This window comes from Thunnus albacares, chromosome 1 (assembly GCF_914725855.1).
Source record: "Thunnus albacares chromosome 1, fThuAlb1.1, whole genome shotgun sequence".
Taxonomy (NCBI): Eukaryota; Metazoa; Chordata; class Actinopteri; order Scombriformes; family Scombridae; genus Thunnus; species Thunnus albacares.
In genome coordinates, this window is record NC_058106.1 from 21,024,591 (window position 1) to 21,040,520 (window position 15,930).

Genomic DNA, 15,930 nt, shown 5'->3' on the forward strand with positions numbered 1-15,930 from the left:
AGTCAGAGCCTCTGGGTTTTCTCTCAGTATTTTATGTTTATAAGCTTTCTTTGCCTGTGCACTTTTCACTTCTGTTGGGTAGTTAATGACGATGAGGCAGGGTTTCCCATGGTATTTTGCAACACTGATCATTCATGATGGGTCCTCAAGGGCTCTCGGCTGCTACTTAGCAGGCTACTTTAAGTTAGCAAAGGTCTAGCCTTTGTATATCTTGAGGTAAGAGTTTTGTGGATATGAAGGGGCTTACTTCACTACTTCACAGCTTCACTTGAGTGAGGGGAAGGCTGTGCTAGAGTTTGGTGTCTTTAATCCTTTGGTTTGGAGTCTTTTTGTCCTTAGCTTAGCGTAGCCTTCCCTCTTCTCTTCTGTGTCATTAGCTGTCACGTTAGCCAAGTTAGCATCTCTGTGTCTCCTTCTTGTCTTTTCTAATTTAATGGCTCTATCTCAGTTTAAAACTATTTAATTTGTCATTCTGTAAGAGCTTCTGTGAAACATGACTTCTCCTTAACGCTCTCTCTTTTTTCTATCAATTGCCATTATTTTTTACATTTATTTAAATGATCAATAATGGTCAGATTTTTCTTGCTTCATGCAAAATAGACAAGTTAGATGTCACTCCCGGCTGAAATTTAAAAAATCGTCGTTATTGTGCAGGAGATGGTACACTTATTGTCCCAGTTGGAAAGCAGAGTCTTTGAGAAGTGACATCGGCAAGTGCTGTCAAACGCCCTGGAAGTTTTTTTTTTTTTTAAGTTTAGCTTGTTAAGTTATTTTAAGAAAAACAGATGCTAAATGGCAACTAACACTTCTTCTGTGCCTCAGTTCTGTGCTGTTGTTCATGATAAAACACAGGCGGTTGCTCTTAACTCCGGGTCTGAAAAGTGAAGTCAATGCGGAAGTGCCTTAAACCTGCATTCTCTCTAATGGCCAGCAGACGGCGACTCCACCAGTTGCAAAATGAGGTCCGATTATATGGAAGTCCATGAGAAAATGACCCTACTTCTAACTTGATTTATTACCCCAGTAAACACTTTCCTAATGACTTTATGGTCTCAATCGCTAGTTTCAAGTCTTCTTCAATACAGCATGATGTTCATCTTGTAAGTTATGGCCCATAAAATAGATGATAAAGCAGCGTATGCTTTAGGGCGTGGCTACCTTGTGATTGACAAGTCGCTATCATGGCGACAATGTTGGTTAGTAACGTAACCATGGCGTACCCCAGATTCACAAAGTATAGACGTAGCTGCAGCCGTCGCTATTTCAATGTGTTTTTCAGTTCATGAAACATTTTGGTCGCCCACAAAAGTCTTGTTCAGGATTTGGTTGTACTAAAAGACCCTCTAAGGAGTCGGATGTTCAGTTTTTCCAGTAGGTACATTTTGTTTTAATAGTTTTAAGCCTGTTTTTCGCAGCATTAGCATCATCGCAGTTAACTGTCCATATTCAGACCAAATAGACTGTAAATGCACCGTGCTAACCAAGCTAGCAGGTAGCGTCAGATTCAGCGCCACTCTCTCGCCCAAATATGGTCACTTTTGGCTCCAAAAATCCAAGAAGGCAAAGTCAAAACAGGAATCCTCAAACCAATGGGTGACGTCACGGCGGCCACGTCCATTTCCTTTTACAGTTTATGCTTCCGAAAAAGTGAGTGCGACACCCGCCTAACTTTACGGTAGATATTCTATATCTATGTGCCCATCACTAAACGGCTGAGGTGCCAGGTAACTTAACTGCTAGACCCCCAATAAGCTAATAGCATCAAGAGAAAGTTGGTAAACCAGACTAAAGCTTAACTGGTCAGTGAATTCACCAGGTGGCCACAAACTAAACTCCAATGGGATGACAATTTTAAGTGAGTTACTTACTTCAAATAAGTTCCCAGCTAGATTTTCCAATGCTCTGGTGAAAAGGTCCAGCTGGTATGTTTTCTGTAGCTAATGTTCAGTAACTTCAACAGCTCATTGCTTTTAGAAACGTTTTGAGGAGGGCAAAAGTCCTACTGAGACAGGATGAATATTACAGGTGATGTGGGTAAAACTTTTTTTTGCCTCCACAATTTAACAGGGAAACTGGGGCTGTAATTTTTTACAGGGAGTAGGGTTGGGAAATATGACAATATAAACCATGAGAAATTAGTCTACCATCAAAAATGTTATTTTTTTAGCTACTCACAGTGACTTTCTGAAGTCTTGTCCTAATAGCGAGGTTGCCAGGCAAGTCACTGCACCCTTCCAAGAAATAGTTCGGCACATAAGAGCCTGTAAAACCACAAATTGTCGTTTTTACGCACGTTTTTATTAAGTTGCTATTCTAAGGAATAGCTGTGTGTGGCCCTGCACTCACCAGAGATTGTTTTTAAGTCAGTCCCTCTCCCAAGTAGTTAATTTATAGTCTTTGGATATTGTAGATACTCTTGCTAGCGTAAATATTAATCACAAATGTGCAATATATGTGAATGAATATTAACCTCACAAAAAATGCTGGTTTAAAAAACTTTTTGTCACCCCTTCATAGTGATGGAACAAATTGGTGGCATCAAAGCCCTGTGTTTTTGTGTAGCTGCTTTTAAAGTCAGTTGTTATGGTGATTATGCCCTTACGTAATATCCTTCAAAGTCTCGAGGTCATGGACACCATGACCCTGAGACTTTGAATTTCTTGAAGTGCTGTTGGTTGAGTAAGTTGAGATGTAGATTGAACAGTCTACCACTAACACAAGTTCAAGAATGGCTCAAGTGGAGAACCCCTTCTGCCTCTTTTCTTGTCAGAATTAATAAAGCAAAATCTTTGTGTGGCCTTCTCAAGATGCTTTCATATGCCATCCATCTGTTTTAAGTACTTCTCTTTTGTTATGTAAACAGGAAGCCCAGCATCCTAAGAACTATTGGGGCTTTGTGTGTTAGGGTGAAAAACAGTTTGAAGCTGTATCTATTTGTTTCTTTGTTTGTTAAGTGGAAAAAATCTGATTTGAATACTAACTGTGCATGATTCTGTATCTTTTTCTTTTCTTTCTGCTTGTAAAAATGTTTTTTCTCTCCTTTTTGTGGTCTAAGCGTACCCATGACTGCAAATAAAAGAAAAAGATACAGGGTACTGTGAAGAATGATTTAAAAAAAACTCCCTTTTTGAAGGTCCTCTGTGAACCAGCATTTTAATTAAAACCACTTGTTCCCAAACCTGTACTTAATGTTTCCCATTAGTCATGTTTGAGGGATTACAGACAGCACCAATGAAAGTCAAAGATTAAATGGAAAATGCAGATATGTGAACAATGCGGCTTGTTTTATAGCTATCACAGCTTTTTAGTAATTTTGAAAAATTAAGTGGCATTGACAAGGTTCCCTAAGTCCACTTGCAAATAAAGATGACATTTTTCAGGGAAAAAAATGAAAAAAAGGTTTTTTTGGTTTGCAGGTCAGTGGGAGAACACTTCAAGGGAGTTGAAAGATTTCTCAGAAATAAGATAAAACCTGGAACAGATAGGCTATTAACTAATGCATGTGTTTTACATATGATTTTGTATAAACTTTGTCTTAATGGGGGATGGTATTATTTTCTTTTATGACTGTTTATTCTAAAATATTTCAATTTGATATAGAATATACACAAAACTTCACCTTAAATGAAAAGACAACTTTTTTGTGGGATGCAAACACACTAATAGACCTGCTATCAGTTTAATGTTCTGCAGCTTGTCTGTATACATTGGGAATAGTCAGTGACCCTTGGTCAAGGGTTTGTACCCCTGTCATTCAAGCCCCCTTCTTCCTCATATGTTCCCAAATGTGTCAGGACAGACAAAAGGGCAGACTGCCCTTTCCTGATTTCCTAGTGCCCTCCGCTGAAATATATGCGCACAAGCTGAACCTAGCAGAGGTTTAGTGATTTTGAAAAGCATGGTTTAATTAGGTGGTGCATTTACCTTAGGTATGTTTTTAAATATGTGCTCTGTATTTGATCTCTCAGAAATGTTTCTTTTTTAAACCTACCACCTGCAGTAGTGTATCAGCATTGTGATCTAGCATTTAAAATGTGGTGAAGAATATTATTCAACTTAAGCAGACGATGAAACATTTTTCTTGCTTGTGTCTTTATGAAAGAGTGCGGAAGAAGTGAGGGATGCAGCAGCAGTTCATTTTTATCCTGTATCCATCCCCAGAGGAAGGGAAGGCAATGATCAGTAATGAGTTTGGCTGTTGGCCCAGTATGATTATTAAGAATTGCTACTGATAGCAACACACACTGTATGAATTATATCATGACATTGGCATTTGTAATCACATCTTTGCTTTCCCCCCCTCTCTTACTGTTTATGAATTAGAACCCTGTCAGCTCTCCAGTACATTTTCAGAAGAGAAATGGCTGTGCAAGAGTTTCAAAACCAGGTATGAAAGTAATTTTTTTTGCTTTTCAAGATTTTGGCATATTTATGGGGCATTACTGTAGGAGCGGGCCCTTTAATGTTATTTGCAGAAAGCACACATTGTTCACATCAAGCTTACAAAAGCTGAAGGCACAGCTTTTGTAAGGCACATGACCTTGCAGCTGAAGGACCAAGCTGCATGAGGCAAATAGGATTCAGCATTTGTGAGAGCTCCATACAATTAATAATAGAACCAGGTTATGAACATAAAACTGCTTGTCCTAAAGCTTTGTGTTAAGCAGCCCAAGGCACCTACACAATACTGAACTGAAGAAGCATGATATGATGCAATAGCTTAGTCTATCAAAGCACGTGTTCAATAAAGGAGAAAGAGAATGGACCTGAGTAACTTCTGTGAGTAGGAATTATCAAAATTTTAACTTGGATCCCTGCTGGGCTCCCTAAAAATGTTTTACACATGATTGTGAATGTGAAATAGTGCCTTCATCATCACATTATCTTCATGTTTCAGTCAATAGCGTTGCGATTTTTCTTATACTCCTCCGCAAGTGTTTTAATATTGAAATAATAATCAAAGATTTGCCGGACCATCTGGAGAATTGTTTGCGTTTGTTTTTTTAAATATTTAAAGCTACATTGCAAAACAAAAATAGCACTATATATAATTAAAGTAACATTTAAAATCACAGATAAACATTGTAATTCCAAGATCACGCCATACTATACAATATCTGAGTGCTAAGATGGAAAGCTAGAGGCCTACTGTCCTGATTACAGAAGTGTAACCACTGACTCTTGGGGCTGAGTCAGACAAAAATGTGGTGTGCTTTTACTCTGCTCGGCCAAATGTGAAATAAATAAAAAGAAAGGAAAATGGCTGCTCTCTTGGCTGTACCCTTGGTCCCTTGCTCTTTGTTAAAACCATATCTCTGCTGCTCCATTGCCCCCAGCTACATTAAATCCCATTAAATTCACCTTCATTAAAGCAGTCCTCTCTACTCCTTGCAGCAGCCCTGGTGCGGGCCTCTCAAGGACAGAGCAGTAATGAGGGTGGACTGGATTTAACCTTGAAGAGTACAGGTTTTCATTTCCAAATCAATAACTTATGGTTCAAAACTGCCACTAGATCCAGGCTATAATTTTCAAGCATTAATTGTGTGGATTATGTTTCTCCAGCAGTGAGAAGGTATTTAACTTTAAGCTGCAGTGTAGATATCACATTTATCATGTTGTTTCTTTTCTTTTTTTACAATGGGAATTGACAGCTTGCACATTTTCTATATCAGTGAGTTGTGTATGTGTGTATGTGTACATGTTGCTACACAGATGGGATAACTTAGGGAGATTATATTTCAAAGAGTCTGTATGGGTATAAGTAATTAGGCTGTTGGTGCAATTACAGTGAAACCAAGCAGAGGGCAGTAGGCTAGAATTTCTCTGTCTCCTCAATTCGGTGTTGCAGAACAGTGTCATCATTCACTCTAAAGATGTAGAAATATAAGACATCTCCTTCACAGCTATGTAAGGTAAGATTTGGCAGTTACCAGCTGTCAGAAGTAGGAAAATATGAATTATGAATGAAAAAATTAACACGTGGATGAAAGACAGCAGGTACAAGGGGAAAAGAAAAGAAATGCCTGACCTACAGTAAAGGAGTGAATTTTTTTCAACTCCTGTCAGTCTCCACGTTTTTAGTGGGACATTCTCTGTAGTGGGGTTTGCAGTTGACATATGATTGTATGGAAAGCATTAACTTGTCCTGCGGTAATAATTTCTGCTCGACATGTTCATAATATGAAATATTGGATCTTTTCATGGAATGGGGAGGGCTGAGGCTGTGGTGATCACTGGAGCTTAATTTTTTAATCAACTTCTCTCTTAAATGAAGCTTTATTAAATTACAAAGCTCACACAGTGGGAGTAGGACACAGGCAGAGATGGCCCAGTGTAAAAAAAGAGCTTTGTGGGATAATTAAATAAAATTAATAAAAAAAACCCTCCACTAGCATAGACTGGAAGAATGGGAAGGAGAGGAAACCCGGTAGCCATTTTCATGCTCTGCTTTTCTTTCATTCTTTCTCATTAGGGTCTCAGGAAATTTACCATGTGGAATTATGAAAAGAAGAATGGGATACAATGACTGCATATTGATGGATAGTAAATGGACACCCAGTTACATTCATTTTTTTCACAGTTATATTCATGCACAGCGCACACAAAAATTAAATGTACCTATTGTTGTTGCTTTGCCATTGAAAGAGGATCTGATTACATTTGGTAACTTTGGCAGCTTTGGTTAGAGTCAACTTCTGAGAATGCATACTACATTGTCATTCTTCACAGCTGACTCAAACCAACAATACAGTAATTTGTAACTTTTTTGACAAAAAAGTAAAATCCTTACACTATATTACAGTATAATTGTGTGGTAATACAGTTGAGGAGAAACTGCAAACTTACTGTTGCATACAGACGCTTGTGAAAAGCTCTGACATCTGAGATTTAACAAATAGCTGCTGCCATTATAAGGGGAAACTTATAATGTAGTTTAATTTTATGTTTAACCCCAGGTTTTGGACATTATTTTCCACAGACTTGCAGTGTGAAGGGATATTTGTTTTTGGCATTTACTAGAATTAAGTAACACATATAGGCAGGTGGCTAAGTCAACAAAATGCAAGACTGTGTGGTGGGACAGAGCCTAAATTAACTCAATAGTCTTCCCATGCCCTTATCAATTAACAGCACTTGACCTGAGTAAACTGTAGGTCCTGGAAATGATGGACTGTGATTGTCTGTCGGGAGCATTTAACTTGATTGACAGGTGACCAGAGTAAGGGACTTTCAGGAAATATGGATTCTAAACTGTTTAGAAAAGTAGGAGTCTTTTTCAAAATATTTTCTCTGGTAAATAACTAGACCTCAGTGGGTAAGAGATGTTGATAGAGCAAAAATGGCTGAGATTAAAACTAAAGAAACCCAATCCCAGCATTGCCACGTACAATGCAGAAAAAAGTACCATCTCACAATGCCAACATATTCTGCAAAAATGTGCATATACTGCACAAAAATGCATACAAAGATATTCCTTATCTACAGCTCTGTCCTCTTTTTCGACTTAGATACAGTATCTGTCAGTTTGTGTACCACAAAGAAACAGTTTTAAATTCTTATCTAACTTTGGGTCCACTCAGAGCAATATATTCTGCACTAGCTCAAGACATTGTTATTATAAACACACCCAAATTAGACTGGTAGACTGGTACTCTTATAGACTTAAAGGAACTGTCTCTGGAATAAATATCTTGCAGATTTCTCAAGGAATGTCTTAGGAAGAGATGTCAGTGGGTTGTTTTTGGCCTCAATCTGACACCACTAGTCTGTGAAAATGTGTAGTCCACCAGAAATCTTAGTTTACCGTATGTCCAATCCACAGTTCCAAGACATGAGCCATAGGGATCTTATCTAATTAATTAATCAGAGTCAGTTTCATTAATATGGTGTTCAAGACTATTTATTATGGATTATGCTATCTGCATTATTGTCTTGAGAGAGTGTTCAGGTACAAGTGCACCATCCAATAAAAGCATCTTTGAGTATTGTTATACAGTACTGTTATATACTTTATTTTCCACAGTTGGGTCTTCCCTCATAATTAAACAAAGTGGCAAGATTTATTTGTCTTTAGCCATCACAAAGATTTTGGGAATATTGTGCAGTTAATTAGCTCAAATGTGATTATCCTGCCAGGTTAGCATTACAATAAAACAGCTCCTCCTTCAACATGTATGCAGCCAATTCGAACAGTAATGTACTGTCATTGTCTCCTGTGGCAGAACATGAGATGGACATTTCCTCTTTATGTTGACAGCTTTTGTCTCATGCTTCCCCAGAAGTAGGATTTATTATATCCTGCTCTGTGAAGCACAGTGTTTTGCGTTTTATCCACCATAGAAAATGTCTTTGGCCTACTTGCCTTGTTTTACTATTGCCTTTAACATTTAACACAGCTGTCCTTGACATTTTGGAGAGCCTTATGATTATGTGTAGTCTCTTAAGAGGTCCTGCATTGTGCTGTCGGCTATTGCTATAATGTGGTATCTCCTTCACAATTCTGGATTTTCACTCTCACTGTTTTTAATTTTCAGAGATTCAAGTGCATGTTGGAAGTTTCAGGAAAAAAATCGCATTGACCCTCTTGTTTTAAAAGTAGACATCCCTTATAACTGTCCTTTAAATGATTTATACTGTGGAAAAAACTCCTTAATGTACTCTGAGCTGCTGTTCTTCTGAATATTCCTTTTTGAGCTGCATCTGTATCCGGGTCACTGCATGGCCAGATTAGATGGAGACTTTTTTTGCATTAAAGGTGCTTGTGATTAGCTGTCCCCATACTTAGCTCTGTGTGGTTCCATAACTACCTTCAAATCAATCTCTGGCATGACTAGAAACACCATGTCAGGTGGAGGAACATATTATTCAGATTGAAAAAGCATTTACAGGATGCAATCTTGTTTGAATTACAGTAGTTTTCAGTGGTCAAACTCCCTGCTGGGGTTAAAAAACAACAACAACAAAAAAATTCACCCTGCTGTGTTTGACTTATATTTTATAGAAAAGTTACTTTTCACTCATCTTTTGAAGGGTAATTGCTTTGTGGAGGAAAAGAACACAGTAAAGATTTCTGGCACAACTTAACCTACTTCCGAGGTATATGGAAAAGTAAAAATGTCTGGAAAGGTCAAAACTTCAACAACAACTTGATAGTGAGACCCTCACAATCTCACACAGTCTAACAGTAAAGTTGTTATTTTTACTACAAGCCTTGCTGGAGTTTTGACCCTTTCACAGGCAACAGTCAGGGCCTCCATATAAATTAATTTGACAGATATGTACCTTTTCTTGTTTTGTGATTCAACTCAGATTTGTTCAGTTGTTCTTGTATTTAATTAGGGAGTTCTGCATTAGTGTATAGTAGTCTTTGTCGGACAGCACTGATTGATATCATCCATGGCCAGAAACAAGACTATGTTCCAACCTTCACTTATGTCAAGCTTGATAGTGAATTAAAAAGAAAGAAGACTCAAGTCTCACATTGTATCTGTGACAGGACAAGAGATAGGCATGGCTGAACCCAAAGCAAATCAAAATCCTCATATAGTGCATGTCTGGTGGTGGACAATACCCTAATCCTAACACCTGCACTCCAGCTTTATATGTGTGGGGTTTGACCATGTTTCCAAGTTTGAATAGGTGATCTAATTTCTTTCCACAGTCTAACAACATCCTAATCAGGTGAGCTGGAGACTCTAAATTGCCCACATAGTGTGAGTAATTGTCTGCCTATTTGTGTCAGAGGCAGTATGTGTTCCTGTTGTCTGCACAATGCATTGTGGGCTAGACTCTAGCCCTTGTGATCCTGTGAATAGAGCTACTGGAGTAAAAACAATGAGAGAATGTGTTTTGACAGGAATGCCTCTAAAATGGATGTAAATTATCTGAGAAATAGATTGCAGTACCTGCAGCCGATCTTCAAAAACAATCTCTCAACTTGACCCTGTACATTTTTAGAGCTTTTCTCTTTGGTATGAAGTTGTCACATTGTGCATTCCTGTATTGGTTTCCAATTGTGCCTTTAGACAAAATGCCAAAACTGGAATGTGAACCGGAAACCCAATACTTAGCCATGCTTTTAAAGAAAATAAAAACACCTTTGGTGCACGGAATGCACCCAGTTCACTCATCCTTCCATAGCAAGATATCTAATGTCAGTCACAAAATCTTTGGCTGGACTTCAAAGCTGAAAATACGGTAAATCATATTTCAGCACTTAGTGTTGTGCTTATAGTCACCATGGAGCGTGTAGTTGGGCTAATTCAGTTAGCCCAAACCTCTTCCAGCCAAGGCTCTGAAGTTTTACACTCATGCCCAGTATGTTGTGAAACTGCAAACACTTTTATGTCTGTCTATCAAACTTTATAATGCTCTGATTTCTACCCCACTGGCAGTGTCTTTTAATTAGATTATACTGGAGGAATAACCAGAGTTCAGAATGCCAATTTGTGTCCCAGACTGTGTAAAATTTGCTGTTACACTGCCGCCAAACAGAGCAGGTGAGAGCAGTTAAGGTCCTCGGGCAAAGAGCAGCTAACTGTTCTCTCTTTATTTCTTTCTCCCTCTCTCTCTTTCTTTTACCTCTCTCTTCCCTTTTTGCAGTCAGACATGAGAGACATGAGAGGATAAATAAACATGTTATTCAAGAGACCTGCAATCAAAGGAAAATACAAAGGTTTTCGCACAGATGATGTCTCTAGGGCAGAATTATCTATACTATAGAGAGCAGTGATGTTGGCAAGCAATGAAAGCATGTGCAGTGTACGTGCTGTATATAGAAATTGACAGCGTGTAAGCTCACTCAATCATTTTTCTGATTTCTGACTGAGCAAGAGGTCAAGCAAGTGTCTACAGCTGGGTGCAAAAGCAAAAGGTAGGATCACAGGATTTATTTCACCCAATATTTTGACATTTGTGGATGTGTGCCAAGAAAGCAGTAATTGCCAAAATAATGTGAAAGTTTCATGACAAGAATTATGTTGCACTTTGTAAATGCTTATAACAATCAGACTTTTTTATTCAGTGTGTTAGAAATTTATAATTTACATTGAAAATGGTAAGCCTGTGTTTGAAGAATACAGCCAATGAAAGCAGCAAAGTGAACAGCTGCAGGTAATTAGAGCTGGCCCAGGAATGGCCAGGGATTCAAAGTAAACATGGATGGTTTCCACAATCAACAACATTTACAAATGCAGAAGAAGGAAGCTACTGAATTTGTGAAGAATGTGCAGTGGGAATGGAAAGCATAGAAGCATGAAGCCAGCAGATGTTGAAAATTAAATACATGCGGCATGTGGCTAACAGGACTGTGGGCTTATTCTTCTGATGGTGGACCCTGGAGTTCTTGAGGGCTAGAGGACAGCTGTTCCGGGTTAATACTTACAGGTTTACATCCAGCCAGCCATAGCTAAGATTTTTTTTTAAATGGATTTCCTTTAGGGTAAACTGACTTTAGTTTTGGTGCATATCTATGGCTTGCTACTGTTGTTTGCAACAGTACACATATCAAGTCTGATTCCTTAAAATTGGTCAGGAGTTTGCTACAGGGTACAATTGACTGTTGAATTGATTGACTTTAAATGGTTGGATGAAACCAAACTCGTATAGACTCATGGCACCCGGGGACCCCTGATTCTTTCAGGCAAATCCCTGAAATAGTTAAGTGTACAAGTGCCAAATGTTTCTACTTTAAATTGCTGAAAAGACGTGTAGATGATTGGCAGCAGGAACTTGATGCTCACTTGTGGCTTTGTGTGTGGTGATGCTTGCTGAGTTTTCAGTAACACAAAATGGCAGCACTACTGTAGGTAGATTTTTTTCTATCCTGTGAAAGCAAACAAACCAACAACAAAACAACCTATGTAACAGCTCTTAAAAGGTCAGCATTGAAGGAAAGTATTATGAGACAGATACATTTTAAAGTATTGTTCCATAAGATTGTAGCATTTCACAATACAACTCTGCCTTTTTTGTGCCCTGCAAACATCAGATGGATTTTTAATGAAAATGCGAAAGAACTTTAAGAACTTATATAGAATATATATAGAAGAATTTTGTTCTTTGGCAGTTAAACATGAAAATGTTGTGGTGAAATCTGGCAGTAGTTTGCCAGCTGTACTTTGTACAAGAAATTCAATAGCTTTTTCCTCTTGAATTACAGATGTTACAAATGTTTTAAAACAAGACATATTCTCATGTATTTATATTTGTGGGTTTTGAAAGTAGTGCAGCAAAGGCATCGGTAAGAAATGAAATGGCTGGGAGTTGCCCAGTGGAATGCATTTTGTTAAGTCTGTCTCTGTGTGGCATCGCTTAACTAAATATTAGTGCACTGACTGGGCAGCCAGTGTGGTTCTTCCTTCACCAGCTTCCATTGAAAACTGTGCTGTGTTTATTCAAAATAGCTGCCTGAAATTTTACTGTCAGACACTCGGTCTCTCTTTGCTCTTTGGCTCTTGCAACAAAAACATGTCAGTTGTGTTTAAAATAGTAGTGTCATAAATTATTTGCACTAATCTGTGTTGGTATTTGTTCTGACTCATGAAGCAATGGGTGATTCTAGGCTGGAGAGTATAGGTTTTGTTTTTCAAAGCCAGGAACAGCTTCACAGAAATGAAGTTTAACATTTGCTTTTTGTTTAGCCTCACAGCCTGTAGAAACAAAATATGGCTTTTCACTGAGAAAGAAAGCACTTCATTAGAAAAACACTCTGCCTAGCATACGGTGCTCATTCGTTTCAATGTTAATATTTCAAAACGTCACTTATGTGCATAAGTTATTCTTTACAGCAATGCTTTAGTTTTCCTATGTTGGTACTATACAGTATGACATGTTCTTGGAATCCATAAAAAATTCTTCATGTTAGCAGAGTCTTGTGTTTTAAATTTTGAGAAACATGAGAGGATGTGGAAACTATTCCATGGCTGGAATCATTCTTCTAAATAAAAGATGTTTTGTTTGTATTTTTCACCCATTTTAGAAATTAATTATCATAGACTACTACAACAAATGATTTAGAACTGCAAACTGGCCTACGATAAAGTGCTAATGTCTAATTTTGTGGCTTTTATCTTTCTTTCACTTCATATTAGTGTAAGTGTCCACCCCTACAATACATGTATGTAAGACATAAGGCAGTGTGTCAAGTTTGCTCTCGCTACTTCTCGCCTCTTTCACCTCTGTCACCCCTCATATCTCTGCCCCATCTGACCAGGTGTGCCTGTTCATTCACCCCACTCATGACTGCAGGTTGGGTAGTTTATTATTACTTAATCGCTCCCGTTGGCTCCCATCAGGTTTTAAAATTAATGTTGCCAGCTGTTTCTCTGCTCTCCTTATTTCTCTCCTAGTCTGACTGTGTCTTTTTCTCTGTTTCTCTGTACTTGTCAGATTTGCTTCACATGCAGTGGCCTCACGGTGGTGATGAAGCTCCTTCAATGGTGAGTACTTTACTGTAGACCCAGTCTGTGGATCCAGCAAACAAGTTCTTAAATTCTTTGAAGATGTAGTCACAAAGTTTTAGCATAGTACAGTGCAGATTCACTTGCAAGAGAGGAAATGCTGCAAATTCTTTCATTGTGGGCTTCTATTGTTAGTTTTTATTTTGCAAAAACAGAACTAGATGTGTCAGATAAGATGATACATATTCACCCCAACTGCCCCCCTGTGGATTCAGAGATAGGGAGATATGCATTATGTATCTCATGTTAAATCACTTCTAAATGCAGTAGTAGTAAGGTTGGGGGAATGGTCAAATCTCCATTTAAAGGAGTTATGTTTTTGCCAAGGGGATGTTGGACAAAGTTGAAGCCCTCCTTCTCCCTGGAGGTGGGCTAGGATCATTAGTTTTAGTTTTTGAAGTGTTTGGCCTTTTGATGTTCCAATGTTCTCTTTAGGCAGCCTGGCCTGAAGGATATTTAATATCACTCCTACAAATTTCCAGTGAGGAATAATTTGAACTGAGCATCTGTCAAAGAAACAGCCATTTAAATACATTGGTCATGGTTAAAGAGGCATAAAATGAGGCCAGATTAGACAGAGCACCTTTCTCTGAAGGCTGGGTCTGGTTGAGTCGGGGCCAACCTGGGGCACAGGGACCCAGCCAAACTGCTCCTGCTTCTGATTCATTAAGTATAACTATCTAACACCACTGGGTTTCAAACTCTCTCCCGCCTGCCCTTCTCATGACCAGCCATGCTTGTGCCTCCTGACACTGTGTCAGGGTGGGGATTGTCTTAGGGTCTCAGTTACTTGATATTTTATTTATGAATGTTCAGGGGAGCTGGTACTAGATTATATTTCTCTCTTTCTCTGATGCTCTGAGTAACAGGGGACTGCGGTATCCCCGATGTCTTCACTTCAAACAACCCCCTTGTGTTTCCACTAGGGTGTGCAGGAGGACCTTTATCAGCGTATTCAATCTTAGATTATGTCTTATCACCAAAAGAATCATGAAAGAGCATGCATTATGTTCTATGAAAGAAGCTGTCTGTGCTTAAAGCAACTGACTGGGCCTGTCTAAAAAAATGTTCAGCTTTTCTTCTCTCCATCAACTAAAACAAAGGCACAGCCACTCTGAACCACAGCAGGATACAACACATTATACTGAAGATTATTTAATTGATGTAACTGACTTTTGTCTATACTCTATTTTGTTGCAACAAGGTTTATGCTGAGTTGTTAAGGGCTACCATTTTGTAACACGTAATAAAACATAAATTGTAGTAGGTAGTGCATTGCAAATTTCAGTCCTTTGTTAGTTTAATCTATTGGAAGTACAACTTCTTTGATTTACCTATGTAAATACTTAGTTGGTTTTGAGGTCAGAATGAAGAGTATAATATCTAAAATAATATAAAAGTGAAACTAATAATTATTTTTTCCATATTTTGCTAGCAGTATGTATGTTTTAATGTCATTTGATAGACATTTAATGATGACTAGACACTATAATTGTTGGTAGAACATTTCATATCGGTGGATCAAAACAGATCAAACATTGTGAAACATAATTTCGTAGCCCTGGCCCTGCATAGCCCCGTCTCCTACCACTCTTCCTCTTGGGTCTAGGTGTCTACAAATGAAGATGGGTTGCGTGAGAAGAACACCTCAGACATTACTATATCTTTGGGGTGAAATAAACAACACATTAGTTCCACATTGCCTTGGAACAGAAACAAAAGAAGGATGAAGAAGAGAGGTTAGAGGAAGTCCACTGCAGGAGGGAAGCTTGGAAGTATTGGTGGGCAGGGACATTTTCAGTGTGCTCAAGCATCTCTCTCTCTCTCTCTCTCTGTCTGTCTCTCTCTCTTTCTGGCCTCCAAAGTTTTTTTTTTCTCTTTTTTTTCTCTCTCTCACCATGTGCTATAGATTAACTGCACCTCATACTGTACTGCCCTCCCTTCTGTCTTGTCCTTACCCTTCTGTCTGTATTCTATGCAAACTACAAAGGCTGGATAATATATTTTAATGTGAGACTCACAAACATTTAAACTTCTGTGATGGTCATTCCCTAAAAGAAAGGTCAACATGATGTATGCTAATGATACAGGCCTTTTCCAGATTCTTAAAAATCTAATTTGCTGTAGTAGTTACGGCCTTTTAAATTTTGCAATTTATGACCTGAATGAATAGCATTCCCGCAAAGTTAATAGTTGTAATTTTTAAAAACAGGAGTGCCAAAGGGCATAATCCATCTGAGTTTTCATTTAAATTATCACCCATTTGTGTTGAAAATTTTATAAAGTCTTTAACTTTATTTCTTGGCAATTTCCTTGTAATACCTGGGTTTGTGTAGTCCGTCCTTGCGTGTGAGAAGAGTCTCATGAGTTGAACACACTGAAACATTTGGTGTCTCTTCCTGACACTGATTTTACTTCATGGTGATGTCACCATGCATTATTTATATCCTAGGGCAAATCAGAATGGTAA

General features: G+C 38.3%; 1 protein-coding gene across 1 annotated transcript in view; it reads left to right on the plus strand.

Annotated features, from left to right (window-relative positions):
• Nucleotides 1-1,658: 1,658 nt before the first annotated feature.
• Nucleotides 1,659-15,930, plus strand: part of zfhx3b (zinc finger homeobox 3b) — a 344,549-nt gene continuing 330,277 nt past the window's right edge. Inside the window, exons 1-4 of the mRNA XM_044349187.1 lie at nucleotides 1,659-1,855; nucleotides 4,103-4,206; nucleotides 4,324-4,387; nucleotides 13,390-13,439. The gene's annotated coding sequence lies outside the window, so the exon portion shown is untranslated. The remainder of the gene's footprint in view (nucleotides 1,856-4,102; nucleotides 4,207-4,323; nucleotides 4,388-13,389; nucleotides 13,440-15,930) is intronic.